The sequence below is a fragment of the Rissa tridactyla genome, chromosome Z (genome assembly GCF_028500815.1).
Source record: "Rissa tridactyla isolate bRisTri1 chromosome Z, bRisTri1.patW.cur.20221130, whole genome shotgun sequence".
NCBI classification, from domain to species: domain Eukaryota; kingdom Metazoa; phylum Chordata; class Aves; order Charadriiformes; family Laridae; genus Rissa; species Rissa tridactyla.
The window spans coordinates 4,173,537-4,191,206 of NC_071497.1; positions in this window are offsets into that span (position 1 = coordinate 4,173,537).

Consider the following 17,670-nt stretch of genomic DNA (forward strand, 5'->3'; position numbering starts at 1 on the left):
CTTTTCTTATTGCCGTGTTGATTATCAGTTGCAAGAGCGCAAGAACACGTGCAGCACTTTTGATATATTGAAGGGTCTCGCTTTCCTGAAAGCTGGTGGGTCATACAAGGAAAGATTTCCATGGATGAGCACCAGCATGATGCCGTAGTGGGGAAGGTTCAACAGAGACAGTATTCTTGAATTATGCACTCTTTCTGAATGGCATCTCTGTTTCAGGACCTTCACAGATATCCCTGCATAATCCTCCTTTGCTGGATGGTATGTTGAGTAAAATTAATTTTATTTTACAAGCTCTGGGCATAGAGAAAAGTGTAAAATTGAAGCAGCAGGGAAGATGCACTGACAGCTGAACTGGAGAGTTACTAGATTTTACTTGAAAGGGGAAGGGCTGCAAGGGAGTAGGGATCACTGAGATTACTTCATGAAAGAAGAGAATGAAGGATTACTGTTTTCCAAGTACTTCCATTTACTGTCTTCTGCAGATACTGAGACAACAGAAATGTGAAACAAAGTGGATAATATTCCATCAGCACTGATGGACTACTGGCTACGAGCTGACTTGAATACTTGTTTAGGGGGATTTGGTAACATGGACTGAACTGAAGACAGACATTACTTGGAGAGGGTCATGATTTATTAGAGCTCACATGGCACATGGGACAGATTTTTGTTCTTTTTACTGGAAGGCAAGAATAAAAGTCATAACTTCTGAAATAAATTGAAATGAAGCAGATCTATCAGGGAGCTATTGCCTGAAAATAGGCTTTGAGGTAGGGTCTTAGCCTTGTGACTTCAAGTTGAGGGACAAGAGAGGGACAGAGCTGCAGAAGACAGAAAAGCTGCGAAGTGCAGTGTGGTTGGGCTCTTACGTATTTCATTGCAACAGTCGTTCCTAGTGAGTTACGTGCTATAGAGTGTGCCCATCTTGTGGAAAGACACGAGAGACTAAAGTAACTGAGAGGAAGGGTAACATTTTGAATTCTATTTTGATCTTTTTTTCATTGAATGTTGGTATCTATTGTAGCGTTTCTATGGACAGAGCAGCATCTGTTAATACGACTTCTGAGAAAAAGTTTTTGTATTTATTTCATGTATGTTTACAAAGACTTTCATATAGTAAAATGTAAAACAAAAGCATAGCATCGTTAATGGATTAGTGTAGACTACCAGGGAACTGTACTGGGTAAAGGGAGAGTGCTTAAAAGCAGGTGGTAGACCTTGCTTGAAGAGACGTGCACAAAGTGGATTGTGTATGCACACTAACCTGTGCTATGAATATGAATAGGTAAATTACTTGTGGTTTATGTAGGCTGAACATTAGGGACAATATGTTTTCTTATGATATGGAAGTAATCATTTCTGTGTATTTCTTCAGAAGAAGAAATAGGATTTGTCGTTGGGCTTGCTTACAGGAAGGAGATGCTGCAGAGGCCAGGTGATGATGGAGATGCTGCAGAGGCCAGGTGATGAAGATGCGGGATTTTGCACAGAAAGCACTGTCCTCTCACAGCTCCATCTTTACTCAGCCATATCTTACCGCGTCATCGCTGGTCAAATGTGTCAACTTATGATACCTCTCGTGTTTTTATTCCCACAACAATTCCCATGCCATATCTGATTTAGGACTCTCTTCTGATGAAACACATCTAAAAAATTTAGCCTTATTTTGACTGAAATGCATAAAGTGAAAATCACTCTTGGGAAAAATTACAACCTCATGAAAGATTATAATTATGCTTAAAAGTTTATCTTTGTCTGCCTACTGAGTCCTGAAGTTAGAGGGGGCTTGTCCTGCTGGCATCTCTGTGAGGTTAATATCCCTTTTATACTTTCTTTTTACCTTCCACCCTCCTGTCCGCAGTAGGCATTCTCCGTAAAGCACAAGCTCGGTGTGTCCAGCAGCCTCTTTCCAGCCTGAGTGAGGTGTTCCCTTCATCTCCCACCTCTTGATTAAAAGGTGATGGGTCACTGGAGATGTGAGCCAAAAATCTTACAAAGAGAGCTTTCTGCTCAGTCACAGCACTGCTGATTAAAACAGAGCGCAGGGTGTCAGCAGGGGTTATATAGGATAAATTTATTTAGATGCCAGCCTGGAATCACCTTGAGGTTTCAAATGATTTAACAATCTACCTGTGAAAGGGATGCAACAAGGGAAATCAATTTAATTAAAGATTTATTTGACAAGCAAGGGAAATGTTTAGATTTTGAACAAGCAAGAAAAAAAAGTTAATTTCTAAATACTTGCTATTACCAGTGAATTCATAGCTTTACACGGTATTTTTCATAAAAGATACCTCAAGCGACAGATGAAAAAATGCTGATCAATCATTCAAGCAATTCTTCTTCCCAGTAGACCCTAAAAAATGTTGTCATGAATCAATCAATTCTTTTCCATCTTACTTTTGAAGATGATGTCTGAAATGTAAGAAAATTGGGTTATAGACCTTAGGTTAGATTGGAATGATACTAATTGGAGCTCATTATGGTCTAATATAAATGCTAATCTTATAAATATTAAAGAGTCAAATCTATCTTAATGTATTACACAGTACTTACATTACCTTCAAAAAAGTCAGCTTCATATCAACAGAGTGGAAACTCCAGTTGTCAAAGTTGTAGAGGAACTTTTTGAAACAAGCCATCAATGTCCATAATTAAAAACTCGCTGGTCAGGCAGAAGGAGAACCATTGGCAAAAATGGCTTGCTTTTAACTTTAAGATGAGTTTATTACCCTGCCTGCACGCCTGTTCTTTGATGATTTCTGGGGATCTGCTTGCTTGGTATAAAAAATTCCACTGGTTTTTGCACAAACTGCCTTTTGACAAGCTGGCCGTGTCACACCTAGGCTATCATCTGCTGGGAAGCAACTTCATTTTTGGCACAACTTGGGAGTGGTTAATTGCTTGTAACAAAATTATGTTTGTCATACAGATTCATGTTTTTATCCCTTTTGGTCTGTTACTGTATAGTGTAGTTAGGTAACCAGAAAATCTGGGCATGCTGCTATGTTGTGTGCTCCATAATGATAAGAAAACATAACTATATCTCTGCCTTTTACTTCCTGCCCCTTAAAATCTTCCTGTCTTTCCCCCGCCACACAAATGCAGAAATGTGTAATTGTACATTGGTAAGGTCAATTTGCTGCCATCTGAACTCTGCTCAAAAAAAGAAAAGAGATTGTGTGTTTGTCTCCTTCAAGCATCTTCTCTCTGTAAAGCCAAAAAAATTATTTGCCTTATAGCAGGAAAGGGATCATGCGAGTGATTTAGGGGAGAGGAGGTTGATGGAGCCGAGAATGTAGGATTTACTTATGGGAACAGTGAGGGGGGAGAAGAAGCGTTCGGAGGAGGGAGGAGAGAGCATTGTGTTCTAATTGTAAAATTAAAGTAATTAGTTGGAAGAACAGAGTCTTGGGCTCTCGGCCCCAAACCAGAATATCTATTTAACATCTGTGCACCAGTATTCTTCCAAACAAAGCATGGAAACTGGTGTTGAAACGCGTACGTAACCCCAAACACGCTGGCTTTTCTGAGTACTTCTCAGAATTGTGATAGCTCCACTTCTCTTTATTTCCTTTTACTGCTAGTGATAGACTACCTCTTAAATACCTTTCACAGAAAACCTAAATTAATATTTCTCAATGAATTACCTATTCACACTTTTTCATCTGATCAACAGTTCCTCAAATTTGTTATTCAAATTTGGTTAAACTTCTTTCTCTCTGTGGACAGTGAGCAAGCAGTTTGAGAGTACTCAATAATGACTTGGTGTTCAAGCATGCTTATTAATATTGGCCAAGAATGGGGTAAGATTCAAAAAAAAAGAAAAAGCTAAGGAAACCCCCAAACCTTTCTGCCTGGAGGACGAATAATGGCGTTAGTTTACTCCTCATTTTAACAGTGGTTGCAACTCAAAGTAACTCAAAGGATGAGAAAAAAAATCTGCTGTTAATGATATTTTTGTCTTTTCTTTGTTCTTTTTTGCCTTTTCTTTGTTCTTTCTTGCCTTTTCTTTGTTCTTTCTTGCCTTTTCTTTGTTCTTTTTTGTCTTTTCTTGTAAAAAATCTTCATAAAGTTGTGGTTTTTATTTTCTTTTATAATTAACTACGAACTTTTAGCTCTTAATACAATAAAAAAGCTAAGCATTAAGATTACAAACTCAAGCACGTGGAAGTATCGTCCACGATGTCTGTTCAGACTGCTTGTACCTATGCTATACATACTTATTTACAATGATGTAATGATAATTCTTGGCTTCATTAGCACGGTTTCTTGGTTATTGGTAGTGTTGAAGTCCTTGGGTTATATCACTGAATTAGTGAAATAATAAAGGAGTGAAATTTGTTGTTTTGTATGTAAGAAATAAGGTTATTTTGCATTGCACTTGACAGGTATTTTCCAACTTAAGAAGTGAGGCTCAGGGCTTCTGGGTTCTCATGCACTTCACGGGCTCCTCTTCTCACTACCCTATGGTCCTCTTTTCCCCTCCTCTTTTCCCCCAAGCCCCAGCAGTTTGTGTCCTGACCTAATGCTTGCCACAGCTCTGCTAAAAGTCCCGGGTCCCTCCAAAGAGGATATTTACCCTGGCCCATCACATTGCTACAGCAACATCCTCCCCACTTCGTCTTCATGTGCCTTTGCAAAAAGGAAGGTAGAGATGGGGCAGAAGGGATAAGGTCCCTGTTCACATCAGCTGCCTTATCTTCCCCTCCCCACCACAGGCATGTTTCCCTCGTCAAAACCTGTGCTCCCCTTTTTGAGAAGCTGCCTTACTTCAGGGAAGGGAAGGGAAGGGGAGGGGAGGGGAGGGGAGGGGAGGGGAGGGAAGGGAAGGGAAGGGAAGGGAAGGGAAGGGAGGGGAAGGGAAGGGGAGGGGAGGGGAAGGGAAGGGGAGGGGAGGGGAGAGGAGAGGAGGGGAGGGGAGGGGAGGGGAGGGGAGGGGAGGGGAGGGGAGGGAAGAGGAGGGGAGGAACTATTGAGTTTTCATGTGAAAAAAAGGGCTGCAGAACTTGATTAGAAAAATCACTAGGTGTACAAAATAAATTTTCTAACAGAAATATTAAAATAAGTTATAATATTTTATAGGGGTTTTTTTGGTTAAAATAAATTACATTTCAGTTAAAACATATGAAAATATCTCACTGTTCATACCCTATGCTGCTGTTTACAGAGAACTTTTTCTTACAGTAGGTGGGGAGTTGGGAGACTAAGTGAAAGTGTTTAACTATGGGGAAAAAAATCATTCTCTTGTCAAAGCTTTTAGCAAAGTGAAGAAAATGGAGGGAAAAGAGCCTGAGACACAGCAGTTTAACTTTTGCAAGAACCTGAAAAAGACAAAAAGGCCCTAAAGCTGTATTATTCCTTTTTTTCTTTCTTTATTCTTGCAAAATAAACTTGAATCCACCAACTCCTACTTCACCCAAATTCATGACATACATTCGTGTGTAGTTTATTAATCACAGCCCTCCATGAATTTAACAGACATACACTACCAGTGTGTGTTCTGTTTTTTTCCTTAGTGCCCGATAGACTAGAGGATGTGCACACTGCTTCACTTATGAAATACAGGTAGTTCAACAATCAGAAAGTTCTTTATTAATTTCAATATTTACATGCATGGATATATTGTATCCTGATGTTTGTACCAAGTAAAGGAACTGCTAGGGAAGCCCTAGAGAAATTTCTATCTTAGATATTAACTAAATTAATATCTTAAAAACTTAAAAAATCATTTAGCTACTGTTTTCCCTCTTAGGATAAAACTACTCCAATGAGTGAAGATAGCACTTAATGTGTTACTATTTGTTATGAAGTGATTTAATAAATGTTTAAATAACTCACTGCTGCTCTCAGTGTTGGTTGTTTTTTTTGTAAGAAGTTGTAGCCTGGAAGACTTTCATGTGTGTGGTCCTGTACCTTAAAAGAAAGTGCCCCAGACACAAACCACTTTTCTGCTTCAGCAGAATATACAGTGGCGTGTGACCTTTTTTCCCCTCCCCAGAATGACCGTTTTGATTTGGCAGCGGCCAAAACATTGCAGCTAGTTCAAAGTCACCTACCATGAAACCCATATGGTGCATGCGTCAGGTCCTCAAAGACAATGATTGTGCTACAGATCTACTAGCACTCTGCAGCATTTGCTTGATGTAGCCTTGGATGACAATATTTCTTTGGGTAAATCCACAGTAACCTAAATTCTGAAGTAGGATGTCTTATTACCATTGACTTCTAAAATGCCACAAAGGTTAATGTTGATACAAGTTTTTGCAGGAAAAAAGATTCTTCCCTGTAGGCTTTCCATTAAGCTGTAGTGTGCAGGAGGTCTAGGAGTCAAATGTGGGGTTATTTCTACCTTGACATCTCTCCTATTACTTCTTAACGTAAAAAGTTTTCCAACAGAGCACCAACACTTAAATTACTCCCTAAATGAGAGGGAGCTAGTAGTAAAGCTTTAAGTTAACATGTTTAAGCCTTGTACTATGGTACTATAGAATACAAATAAGGCTGAGAAATACTTAAAAAATTCCCGATTAACTTTTAAAGGAAGTGAGGGAGATCACAACCAGAGATGCTCATTGGTTTTGGGGTCACCCAGGCTGAGATACTTGCAATGTGTTTTTCTGTGTTTAGCCTACGTTCAGAGCACTGCTCCTCTCCAACCCAACGGGAGCTCCTACACAGACACTCTGTCTTCTTCCTCAAAATCATTTTTCTTCCCCATGACAGATCTTAGCTGAGCTAACTCTTCTGGCATGGCCTTACTTAACTTCTCTTCCTCCGCATTTTTACTCTTTAAGCAGTCATGGCCACATGTCAGGGCTGATGGCGCAGAGTATGCCTGGCTGGCCTCCCTCCCGGTTCCCTACCGCTCCAAATCGCTTGTTTGTTCCCCCACCACCCCCCTCTCTACCGCAAGCTGGCCTGTTTGCAGGCCATGAACATGCCGATCAATCCATTGTTTGAACAATACGATCTTCTCAGAATTGGCCTCCCTGGGGTTGCAAACACTGAAAAAGGAGTTGGTGGTTTTGCCATTATCCATATTAGCCTGGATCTCTGCTTGCTGTTAGACCTCTTCTCACTCCCTCTCTGCTTCTATCTCTGTCCGTTCGCCTCTCTTATTCACCTCCCTCCTCAAGTGGGAGGCACATCATGACTTTTCGTCCCAATTGCTCAGGCTGCCATGATGTGAAGAGAGATTCTCATCTGTGAGCTCTCAATATGAGTACTGCAGGAGAGCAGTGGTCTTGAGGGTCTTCTTTCCCCTTCTAGGAATCAAAGAGTTGAAAATTCTTGCTTGGAAGTGGAATTTGAAATGACCGGGGGGACAGTTTGTTGCATATGCACAGGCATAGAGGTGCATAGGCATATAGGAATATACATTTGAAAAGTTGTCGGCTGTGCCTAGAGCTAGCTTAAACCCAGGCCTAGGTTTCAGATGGGCCAAAAATTTAACGTTGACGGCAGGATTTTGTTAGACAGTTTAATAGGTGTTACTCTTATGTTTGACTGCATTGTGTTAGATGCAACAGGGAGTCTGGGGTAGTAAATTTTACCGAGTAGTGATATCCACATCAAATTTTAACAAACTCTACAGTGTTTTATTTGCAATCAGTGCAAAATGAATCATCCTCCCTTTCTCTGAATCTTGCTCTACTTTATTCTACTTCTAGTCTATATTTTATTATGAAGAATGAGCAACTTCATTTGAGGTACTAAAAATTTGTATTGAATCATGAAAAGATAAGAATTCATTATTGCTTGCCAGGATATACTGTTGCTGGGAAACAAGTCACTTACAAATATTTGGTAGTCAGCACATATGAGATAGATGCTGATTTTTATCAGACCGTTTCACAATTCTATTTCTCCTGTTAGAGAACATGTGTCTGTGTACTTCTTTCCTCTCTTGTGCCAGGGATGAGACCTGAAGTTTCCTCCTTTTCCTCAAAGAAAATAATAGGAGGGGGTAGAGGAAACAGTGTTAGGTTAGAGCTGCGGGTGGAAGCAAGCTAGGGCAGACTGTGATGAATTAAAAACAAGCGAGAGTGAGTGAAAAACAGAAAAGCACCAGAATGGGTGCAGAAGGAGAAATAAGAAAGATCAACAGCAGTCTGAGGGTAGTAAGAGATAGAAAACACACACCCAACATCTCCAAGACCCCAAATAGTCTTTTTATAATTTGAAATCAGATGTTACTGTAATCAGTGACTTTATGATAAGTGGTAAGTTTTTGGTTTTATTGACCCTAACTCACTCTTCAAAGGCACCATGACTGAAAGCATGACAGCTGAGTAATAACTGTAGTCTCCTTAATGTTACTGTGAACTTGAGTAAGACCTATGAAATTATCAGATCATTAGTGGTTTACCATGTTCTTTTTTTGTGAACCTCAATATGTGCTTGCATTTCTCAGCTTTGCAATATCTGTTCTGTTAGCACTTTTGTATATGATGTTGCTATAAGTACTTTACATATGGTTTTCCTTTGAGTTCACACACACAAAAAAAGCTTTTCTTGATATTCCTTTGAGTTCATGCACACAAAAAAAGCTTTCCTTGAGAGCAAGGTATCCAGGTTCTTGTAATATGTCACCAGAAGAAAGCTAAAAAAGAAAGCTGAAGAAAACGTTTGGGTGGAAAGATGATGAAATCAGTACCAGACGGGTGGCTGTTACGGTCTCATTTTCCTTTTTTCTCTTGAGGTCTGCAGATTCATTCATGTCATTTGCTCTTGTGTCAACAGGCACACATTTCTTAGTTACAAATAGCTCTGATGGGAAATTTTGATTTTGAATGCATATTGATAGAGAGGTTTGAATTGCATTTAATTTGGGGACCAAGCAGAATGATTAAGAGAGAAAAAGAACATTCCTGATCTGTGAGATTTTTCAGATGAACTAAACCAGATTTGCAAATCATATGGTCCTTGGTAATGTGTCTATTCAAGCAAAAATACAACACCAAAAATTACTCTTTTGTTCTAAATATTAGAAAATGTATTCTGCTTTTCATAGGTCATGACTGTCATGCTCCATTTCCTGATGTGAACACCCTTTTTGTTTTAATTCATTAATAGTGAGATCGCCAGCATGCTATGCTGGCAATTAAAACCTGAAATCACTGCAGCACTCATTCCCAGTGATCTATGAATGTTCTTATTCTCCCTTGACACTTCTACTTTGATTATTTTCACATATTTTGAAATTGAAATTCAAAGCAAAAAATGTAAACAGTACACAATTCACTGACAAGCACAAAGATCTCAAAGCTATTGGCGAATTCTTATAACATTCACTACTGAGATGACATGTCGATGTCAGAGATCAGATATACCTTTCACTTGCATCCGTTGCAACTCTGCTGTCATTGTTTGTCATATATACCAATTACCTTAAAAACACAGAAAATTGAAAGAGATTTGTTGAAAAATAGCAGGAATATTTTTCGTTTTTTTTCACTTTCAAACCAGATCTCATTTTCTAGGTATCTGGATAATCAAGACAGGTCAAATGATTATTAAAGAAAGGAGGCAAAGACAAGAGTTTTTGTAAGTTTAAATGGCTCATAAGTATTGTAACAACACAAAGATTTTTATCATCTCAACTCCTCTATGTGACAGCTGTGTTGGAATTAGTTACGTGAACAAAGAATGAAAAAAAAATGTTATCAATAATACAAGGAAATTACTGACCTACTTGTGGCAGAGGGAAGACTATGGTAAAGCATGTTTTTAATTTGATTTTACAGACCTTATGTACACTATCCCATAAACTCAAAGGTCTTGCTTAAATGAGGGTTTTGGAAATATACCCCATATTATACAATCTTAAGAAATTGAAATATATTGTTTATTTTTGATTTATGATGAACTCTTTATATGAGAAATAGGATTGAGTCACTCAAGAAATTACTCCTTTGAAAATATAAAAGCACAAAAGGACCATTTAGAGAGTGAGAAGTGCTAAAGAACAGGACAAATGTTTTTCTCTGTCATTTATATGATGAGATCCTTCCTGGTACTGGAATGGAGAATATGAACTTGAAATGGAATATAAAATGATAGACCAATTTTAGACTTTGGTGCAACGTTGACAAGGTGTGGTGTATATACCAGAATTGTCTCCAAATGTCTCCAAAGCAAACATTACTGAGCTTCCCCCTGCAGACCCAGCACCTTGTTCCTGTCGCGTCTGAGGACACTGGAGAGATCTTGCAGTGGAAAATGCCGTCCATGAATTACAGCATAGCTGAAGGCTTGTCTATTGTCGTTGGATTCCATGTGCATTCCACCTTCCAGCTGCCATGCAGATTAGGACCCTACAGCGTGGCATAGTCACCTTCTGGTCATAAGCTGTGTAACGAGTGCTCCACACAACTGATCCTTTGGGGACAGGGAGAAGAGAAGAAAAAAAGGCAGCAATCATCCCTTTTTTTTGAGTCTTACCATACCCTGCTCCACTTGCTTGGTGAATCTTCTCCTCTTGTACACTTTCACTCTCCTCTGCTTGGCTTGCATAGCAAAACTCCTGGGTAGAGTGAAGGTTGCCTTTACTCTGCTGAGGCCTTCGTCTGATCAAGACCAGCACTGTGTTTATGAGTTTGATCTGGCGTCTGAGCAGTGAATGCTACACATGGAGGGTGGATGAATTAATGAAGTACCAAGATGATCGCTCATACGAACAGCGTGAAAACAAGCAATCGATGTGGAACAAGCCCAGGGAAGTCAATAAGCGTGAACGGCTGTGCTTTACAGTGATGAGCTCTCATATTTCTCATTTGTCTATTGCCATTCTTGTTAACCAAACTATTTAACTTACTGTATGAGCATAGGTAATGTTATAACTTTATTGTGGTGGCAGCAAAAGGCATTTTTAGATGAAGCTTGCAACAACAGCAAAAGACTGTCCATGCTATTTCAAAGTGGAGCTTTCCCATATAATTAGTAATTAATGTAGTATTTTACAGTTAAATCATGCTTTGTGAAAACAAAGGCCCTTACCCTTACTTTGCATTGACATTCCTTTACCAGTACCTTGAAATTACATGTCTGCTTCAAAAAAGAAACTATGTGTAAACGCACATTGTGCATTCAGCAGTTCCTTTTTGCTCTTCTCCAGTTTTATGTTGTTTTGTTTTGTTTTATTTTAAATTAATTTTTTAAGTAAAGTAAAAATGGATTATTTTAATGTATCCTTAGGATTAGACTTGTTCAGGAAGTTGTTTGTTCATTCCAGAGTGTTTTGTTACTTCTAGACGGTTCCACACCTTATCATGTTAAAACCCAGTCCCTTAGCATTCGCCCAGGGAAAAAAAAAAACAGTGAGAAGGACTGCCAAAGCCATCTCGATCAATTCCACCAGTGACATGATCGTAATCTAACTGGGGAGTGAAGGTTTGCAAAGGTGTCAGGACTCCCAGAAGTGAGCTCAGCAGTGGTGGAGTGCAGAGCTTGGTGGAGGAAGTTTATAAAGCCGTTGAGTCTTATTATATGATTCCTACCACATTCTGCCCTCCCTCAAGTCTTCCTAGAATAGCCAGGTGATTAGGGCACTAACCCCTGGTGTTGAAGCCCAAAATTCAATGAATACTTAATACAATTTATACAAAATAGAGCTGCTCTAATAGTTGAGATTGAAAATGTTCCATCAAGAGTAATGGATAGCCTTGAGGGCTTACTGGGGAAAGGATGAAGCTGAAATCTGTGCTCTGACTCCAGGGGAACAAAGCCTGAACCCGGGTCTCCTGCCTCCAGGAAGATGCTCTTGTCACTCTGCCTCTTTCTTATTCTGGTATGCGTAGTATAGTCTTCCTGAACAAAAAGCCTGTATTTGCTGCAACAGATGTGTTCTCTCCTACATGTTTTGGCATCAATGAATTGACATTTTCCAAAGAAATTTTATAAATGGAAAACCTGGGCACATTAAACTGGAATACTACTCAGGATGGAAAAAAATGAAGTCATGAGGTAACTGCAGGGCAGACACCATATTCTTCTAACGTCTGTGTTTTCTACCTTCTCTACCCTTGTGCAATGATGCAGCTGGCTACCTGATAACAGTAAAATCAATTGACATCGCTTGTCTCAAGATGTATTTCTGCTTTTTTATAAGCCCCTTGTACTTGCTCTAAGTTGTTTATCTCTGACTTAGCTAATTTCTTTCCCCTCCCTGAAGAGATCCGATTTGATGTCTCAGTTTTGCTTCCTGCATTGCCTCTGATGTTATGCCCCTCATTAGTTGAATGTCTTCTTGCTTTCCTTCTCCACCAGGAAAGTTCCTGCTTTCCAAACCCAAGTCCCTTCTCTTTATGAGGAATCTCTCTTTTTCTACGTAGTTAGTGAGACTTCTTAGGTTTGTCTTTTTACTCCTTATTATAAAGGAACCCAGAATGGAAGAAAAGTGTGCGCTGGCTAAGGCTTGGACTTTCAAAACTTTACTTAACGCTGTTCTAGCGTATAGGTGACATTTGTTCTGACTTCATGATGCGAAATTCCTACCACCCTGAAATCTGCAGTTCGTTAGGCTCCTTCTTTTATAGGAAGGTCTTTGATGAAATATTAAAAAGCACCCTGATAGCCTGAAAGTGCCTATTTTCTTGGAGCATCAGCACCTTTTAACTTATTTACTTTTGTTACTTCCTTCTTCGTACTGGTGAAGGGCAGAAGTATATAATCATTTTCACAAACATACTAGAAAACAATGTGGCAGCATCTTTGTATATTTTAACAGCCCAAACAATTTTTTTATTAATGCTGAAAATTTTGTCACTTTCGCCATGAAATTGCGTGTGGCTCATGTTTTTGCCGTGATTGACAGAGGATTCTTGCCTGGAGCCAGCTGTTTGCTTACTGTGCACCACGGAAAAAGCATTTGAGATGGGCCTTGGCTATCACATTTTCATGTGATGTGCACTCTCATATACATGTGCATATTACACAAAGAACAGAAGAGCTCACAGCAGCCCCAAAACGGCATCTGTTCTTTATAGTGAGATAAAGAAGCTGCAGAAGGTTTGTTGAAACTTGCTGATGCTTGTTGTCACTTAGCAGGAAGTGTTTAGGAGTTTGTGAAGAACAAAATTACAATTTGTCAAATGTTGCAAACCTCAGAGTGATTGCATACTATTTGATTTCACTGTTGCTATAAATAGGATTTCACTTTTTGGGATTACAAAATGACCAACTTTCTGTTCAGTAAAATGTTAAGAGTTTTAGTCTTTTTTCTTCTTCATCTTTTTTCCATAATCTAAAGGGTGAAGTTACCATTGCTTTAGTAATCCTTCGTGTTCTTCTGCCAGCACTCATTAACATGTGAAATCCAGGCATTATTTAGCCTTCTGCAGGCTGACATGACAAACCCTGCGCTAGGATGAGATGATTTTCACATATGGTGCTGGTGTCTTCTGTCATGGCTAGTAGTGGCTCATCTTCTAGTCCTCCTTGAAGCACTGAAAAGGAAAAATATCAAAATGTGAACCTGAATGTAAAGAAATTTTGGGCAATAGGAATAATTTCATTCTCTCAAACCTTCTTCCATTTGGGCCTAGCATCATCCTCCATGAAGATCTATATGTGTCATCTTCACCTGTGGCCCCATGGAATAAGACAAATGTTTCTGTTACGGCTACAGCTGCCAATCAAAAATCTCAAGGAAATACACTGTGAAAACTGGCAGTGCTTTTGACTTTGTGGAAAACATCACGTGTCTTCAAACACATTTAGGAAGGAAGTCATGCAAATAAAGGATGAATGGGTCATTATATATTTATGGTAAATGGTGAATACTGTTTATGTTTAAGCAAATGTTGTTAAGCAGCAATTTTATTGTGCTTCTTCACATGTAGAAAACTAGTGTTTATTTTCTATAGAAACATAAAACTAAATTCATTGAGCTATAAGGAATAAGTAGGAGGTGAATCCCTTTGAGAGTAGAATATGGAGAAAACAATATTTTTCCAGAACTAAACACATTGGTAGAGGCTACTGATATATTTAAGAATTGTGAACTAGGTTTATACGCACGACAGGAAGACAATGTACTGGACACCTGAACAAGATGTTATGGCTCAGGCATCTCCTTATCTACTCCCCTGACATTAGTGGAGCTGGCAGAAAAGCCAAGAAATAGACAGCAAAAGTTGGAGCTGTGGGCATAAGGCACTGCTTGTGAACGATTGCAGATGACTCTTTTTCAAACTGTTGTCTCAGGTTCTGCAAATGGGAACAGATACCAGGGAGGCTTTTACCCCCGGGCTGGATGATAAGGCTGCTCAAGCACTCCTGGTGGTATGTGACCTGGAGTGTGCCTTTCACCATACAGTGCTAATGGGAGGGCTGCAATCTTCTAAGTGCTTCTCCTAAAGCTACCCTTGGTTACACTGAGTCATTCACCGTTGCTCATAATAGCCAGATGTACTTGTTTCTCTTTACTATCAAAATTAATGGGCTGGATGGAAGCAAAAGCTGCCACTGCATTACTGACCAGCTGAGTCTGCCTTGAAATTGAGCTTTCCCCAGAAATGAAATAAAGGTAATCAAAAGTGTTTCTTTTCCTGAAGCATGGAAAACAGGCTTTCAGGACAAAATGTATGTTTAGAAAGACTTTTTTTCACTCTTCAACTTTTGTGGAGTTTTCATATACTTCTGCATTGAAAAGTCACTTTGGATCACACATGTAAATTAACTCCACCATCACCTCTTATTGCAGTTCAGAAGTGGAGAGTGAGCAAATGACACTACGCCACTTCTGTTGCTTACAGGCTCTAGAACTGGCTGAAATATCTTCCCAGGGTAACACAGGAAACGTTGGGTAGCACTTTTTGTGAAGAACTGCCTGTGTTCTGCAGAAAATTGAGCAATGACCAGAGAACTGGAGGGATAACACCCACAAGTGTGCAAGACTTTCCTTTCTCTTTTCCTGTGTGCAGGACAGACAGGTTCAGGGGAGCGCCAATGGAGGCTGTTGGTAGTAAGAAAAGCCAATGGGATACAAAGACATACCTGAAGCAAAAGACACAAAAAGAACCGCCCCTCCCCCCCCCCAAGTGTTTAATTTCTGTATTATTTATTTAGAAGTTTTGTTAAAAATCTCTATATTTCAGTTTTCTCCTGATGTCAGACAATTTCCAAAGGAACGCATTAATTCAGAACTATAAGTAGTGAGAATGGTGGGTAAGTATACTTCTGCCTTGAAAAATAGGCGTAGGACCAGTTTGGGGTTTAGCACCTCACTGGTGACAAGATGGACTGTCAAGAGCCTCCATGTGGTATGCCTCCACTGTAATGAAGGATTTTCCTGTCACTGTTAAAGAACTCCTTATTCAAGCTGCTATTTCAAGCTTGTTGGTTTTACTTAAATTCAGAAATATTTGAGGGAACATTTCTTTCTGAGTACAAAAGGTTTTTTTCTCAAAATATGCATTTTACGTACATTGTGCTGGATTGTATGTTTGTACAAGGGTTTCTATAACACAGTCAATTTTAAGCTCATTCTGTAACTTGCTTTTTGGTATCAGCACCTACCTTCTCCCCTGAAGTTCTTGAAGTTTATAACCAAAGTAAAACCAGAAGTATGGTTGAAAGTTTCAAGTGTCTATGGAAAAAAACGTTGCCTCCAGGTAAGGATGTATGTCATTGAGTTTGAAAATGTGGTAAACTGGAAAGAAAATGAAGGCAAGCGAGTGCCCAGACCTGAGTCATGTCAACATAAACCATTTCTGACTAAACCCTGACTGGGCAGCACTCCCTCAAGCCAGTATAAACCATTTCAAAGTTGCCGTAAACTTGTCTTTTGGCAATGAGCTAAACCAAGATGAGACATATCATGAAAGTAAAGGGATTGGGGCACAATGTGAGCCAAGTCTGTATGATAGCAGGGATATTTGCAATTTAGAATTCATTTCCCTTTGAGTGTATATTTCTTGAACTGTTCCTGAAATTCAGAGACTGCCAAACTTTGCTTTACAGTTGAGACTGTGCCATGGGAGCTAGACCAAAAGTTATACGGAAATCCAGGAAATTCACAAATCTCAGTGTAATGTGTGCACTTGTTTTCCTTCACAACACTAGAAATTGACTTGCTGGAAGAGGAGTAAGGTAACGTAATTGTAACAAAAACACAAAGGATATGGCTCAGATAACGTACACAAATCACTGCCCTTTTATTTCTTTCCGATCTGTCTGCTTAATAACTGAAGTACAACCAGTAGCTGTTAAGAACCTAATTAGAAATAAGGTACCTGTGGTATACAGTATTTTGAGGACGCTAGCAGCTTACTAGTTTTCTTTAGTGTCTTAGTGTTAACTAACTGCATGCAGTTACATGCACCGCATGCAAGTTAATATAAGTTTTACATCTGTATTGGGGCATGTTTGTAAAAGCTGAATACACTTAAGTATGTTATATAAACTCAGCAAGTCAAATATTACTGAAGTACTTTTATTGGAAGAGAAGTGCATAGTTTTCATTGTCCTGGTCAAGAATTGCTATTCGGGTTTTGCAGTCTTTCCAGGAAGAAGATTCTATCCTAAAAAGTAAATTTTTGAAGTTGTAAGTAACTGAAATTAGAAGACTTACATTGAAATAAATAAGTCTCAGAGTGGGAGTCATTCTTGTACACACTGTGTTGTTTATAAAATTCAGTTAATAATTATATTTTTAATACATCTTCTAATTTAAACACTGCAAAGATGCGACTACAATGAGTGTTATCTGTTTACTTGTCATAAATGATGCTATTTCATCTTGCAGATTCAGTTATAAAATACAACTAATTAATATTAGAACAATATACCTGAATGATTCAGAAACTTATTAGATGGAACAATAATCAATATTAAACTCTTATTAAAAAAAAAGGAAATTAAGTACATCATAAAAAAGGGGCTAATGCCTCTTTACCCAAAGTGGGTTAGAAGTACACTTACATTTTACTGTATTGTCTGGTACATCTAAAATCCTTGTCCATCGTAGTACTCTATTGGCAAGTATTTATTGTGATCCTTTGCCTTTCCTCAGTCACGGATAATGCATGAAGTGCTGTTATTTTCATAAAATTTAACTTGCCGACGTTCATCCCAACCGTGCCATACCAAACCTCTACACCTTGGGGTGGTGCCTTCAAGGAGCGGGCTGTGTGGGTGGCGGGCGGCTTCTGAGGTATCTGCAGGGAGGACACAGAAAACTATCAATTGACAGCCAGGGCAGAGGGTGAACATTCTTTAATGATGCGCCCCCATCTTGGAATCATCTTAGGGGTGGCGATTGCAATTATAATGATAATATGAGGTGGAATGTCCTCAAATAAAGCATCTTGTGGATGATTAACTTTTTTTTTTGTTGAGACGATAAGACGATAAATTGGGAAGATTAGGGCTAGAAACTGATATATATTGTCAAGGGTGGAGATAGGTGTTGTACCAGCTTCAGAAAATGTTGGCAGTTCAGACAAGGCAGAAGGAGAGAACCAAAAGTAGAGAGAACCTAATGAAGCTTTTTACCTAATAAACAGATTATTGGAATTTCAAGATTGACTATGAGAGCAGTATGCTTGAAGGGGAGCAAAAAAAAAATTAAATAATTTAATAGGATTTTTTTATAAACTTTTGGACTGAGACTGTCTTTCCTTCAAGTGTGCAACTCCCAATAGCCCTGGTTCTGCTGTGGACCGA